The following is a 3,231-nucleotide window of genomic DNA, read 5'->3' as shown; positions in this document are numbered from 1 at the left end:
AAAACCCACATTTGAACACTTGTTTGAGCCACTGTATCTATGTAATACTAAAAGTGAATTTTATGACTAATGAAATGAGTCGAAGGAATACATACATGCATACATACATTATTACACGCAAGCAGTTAAAAGTGTTAATGAGTTTCTTGTGGAATCGGCAAAATCCTTATGGCAGCAGCAGGAAATAATTATTAGTGGTATTCACCAAATTGAGCACGGGGCCTGGCACTGTTGTCAACATTCATTGATTGAGCTCATCTGCTCTTTTGCCAGACTGCCAGGCCACTTGCTCACTTTGGTGTATACCACTATTGCTTAAGGTTGCCTAAAGTACAGTTTAGCTATGCCTAGCTGCATATTCCAATTTACTTATAAACGTAAATACATATATACATACTACACACTACTTACACTAAACAACATGCATACAAGATGAGAATCTATAGTATATATACTTACATACATATGAACAACTGTAACACCAACCAATTGCATTTATTGTAAAGATTTGCTGAATTTGTAAAAGCAACAACAACATATTTATTGTACTAAATTTAAAAAATGAATATAATAATAACTTTTGATACAAAAATTGTGGTTTGCATTATTGTTTTTTTTGGGTTAACGCCAACGAGTTTGAAAATGTTAAGACTTAAGCTCGGAACACTTTGACGACAGCAAGCGACAAGCAGCATCTGTCAAATTTTAAATACACACGTTCTTACGGACACAATTATTTTGACGACAGCACGACATCTTGGCTGCAGGACTGCAATTGTCGACGTCGCCAAATTAAATCTATTTCTAATTTTGCCGGCGACTATGAGTAGATGTAGTGTTGCAAAATTAAATTGTCGCAAAATTAATCACATATTCTTGATTGTTCATGTTTTTCTTATTTACTTAAATGAAAATACACAATTTGTGAAATAAATATACCAAAATGTCAAACTTTAAAATAAGCTGTTTGCTATGTCGCTGAGGTCTTCAAAATGTTTAAGAAACTGGCTTCAAGGCGACATTTGTCGACAAAATGATGTCGCTGTCGTTACGTCGTGAAGTTGCAGTCGTCAAAGTGTTCCGAGCTTTACACTTATATTACACATATAAATATGAAAACAACGTTTATTATAAAGGGATTCACAAGGCGTGTTAAGCGTCGTAATAAGTCTCAAAAATTTTTTAAATGTTTTTAGGGGATTCGATGTATATGATACTAAATATGATCTATGACTAGTAACTGCTAAGCTACATATCGTCACTTAAAGTACAAAACCGCGTATCAAGAAAATGCCAAACCTCTTATGTGAGGTTGCCTAAATTTTATAGGAGAGAGTAAAACTTGTCCTCTATCAAAACGGTTCTCTCTTTTATCCCTAATTATCTCTTCTTTTTATATCTTAGTATCGATAATTTAGTATGAATGAATAAGGGCTTGATGCCAGGAGCTTTCGGTGAGCAAATCTCTTTTTTGGCACAAATGCCAGTTACGAGGTTTCGCAGAACCACGATACGCAGTTTTGTACTTTAAACGACGATATGTATATGTAGTGAAAAACGCTGTGTGCAAAGAACGATGCTTCGCAGGCAGAAGATGTCGATCCCATAGAGCAATCTTGCGAAGGTAGTTCGAGAGAAAGTGTTGAGTTGATACCGCCTCAAGCAAAGCGCCTTTGAGGATAACACAATTTGGTCTCATCTTCCGAACTCCAATCGGACAATGTCCTGTCAATACCACTCTTAGCCAGAGTGATCTTGCAGTAGCACACATATCCTGGCTGACATGAGGCCTAACTTCCCAAGAGTTGTTCACATATAGTCAAAGTCACTGCCACTCTCTTTTCTGGGCGATACCGATTCAAGGGTGTTTTTCCTCCCCAACTCATTCGTCACGCAGTTTTCAACAATATCACTGTGGATTGGATCTGACTAGGAAATACTCCGACACAAACGAAGAGAGGTCGGACATTAACCAACTAGCTTTGATTGCCGCTTGGCTTCCAGAGTACACAGTTACCTCCCTTGTCGTTGTCGCACAAATCAACTGCCAATCGATTGCGTCCGTTATGGCAGCCACCTCTGCATGGTTTTTAAATATGTGTACAGTTAACTCCAACCTAACCGCTCGAGCATTCAAACTAGCGTAGTCTTCATTATAAGCTTCACCATTATCTAATAGAACCAAGGAAATTACCTTATCAACAAAATATAAAAAAATAATTCACACTAAAAAAAACCAAAACAAAAGTGAAAAACAAATAAATAATAAAACAACCCAAAAAGTAGAAAAAATGAATAAAAACAATAAAATAATAAAATTTAAAAAAATAATTACATTAAAAAAAGGTATTAAAGAAAAAATTTAGTTAAAAGAAACGACTTTAAAAAAATTAATACAGGTGTAAGTACCAGGTATTTATTAAATTTGATGTGTAAACATCTTTGTCCTGAAAAATTCCTGAACAAGTCCCGAAATCATCCCATACTATATCAGCGAGAAGTGTTGCTAGAACAGCTGATTAGTTTTGTTTTCCTTCGTACTACCTACATATGTATTTCTGAATTCATCTTAGTTTACGCGTGACAGTTTACGCAAATTTTGCCCATACCTGCAGCAAAGATGTTTACACACCAAAAATTAAATTTCTGTCTTACTTTTTATCAACACACTACTAATTTTATAGAAAAGATGTTTACATATAAAAAATAAAAAATAAAAGGTAATAAAATAAGAAAATAAAATATGTAATAAGAAAATAAAATAAAATAATAAAAGGGGGGAAAAATAAATAATATATGATTAAAAAAAAAAAAATAAAAAATTAAATAAAAAAAATAAAACAAACAAAAATAACATAAAACAAACATAAATATAAAGAAATAAAAAATTGTCAACAATAAAAAGTAAAATAAAACAAAAATTGAAAAGTAAAATTAAATGAAATTAAAACTTTAAAATAAATACATATGTGAATAAAAAATTAAAGGACATAAAATAAAATAAGTACAAAAATAATTTTATAAAGGAAAGAAAATGTAATAAAGATTCTAAAAAGTTAATTAAAATATAATAAACTGAACTCAAGAAAGGGAAGTGAAATGAAATTAAGTCGAATTAATTATGTTTTTTGCAAAGCAAAAACTTTTTTAAATATACTAAAATTTTCGATATCATATTTTTTTGAGGATTGTTATTTATTTAGATTTCTCTTTCTCATTCTCCTTTCAGAA

The 3,231-nt window shown here is 31.9% G+C and overlaps 1 protein-coding gene across 1 annotated transcript in view; it reads left to right on the top strand.

Annotated features, from left to right (window-relative positions):
• The window catches only part of LOC118741280 (leucine-rich repeat and calponin homology domain-containing protein-like), an 11,712-nt gene that overhangs the window by 8,045 nt on the left and 436 nt on the right, over positions 1–3,231 (top strand). The window lies entirely within an intron of this gene.

This window comes from Rhagoletis pomonella, unplaced genomic scaffold (assembly GCF_013731165.1).
Source record: "Rhagoletis pomonella isolate Grant_MI unplaced genomic scaffold, Rhpom_1.0 Rhpom_scaffold_00006, whole genome shotgun sequence".
Taxonomy (NCBI): Eukaryota; Metazoa; Arthropoda; class Insecta; order Diptera; family Tephritidae; genus Rhagoletis; species Rhagoletis pomonella.
This window is presented reverse-complemented; position numbering and strand designations above follow the sequence as displayed.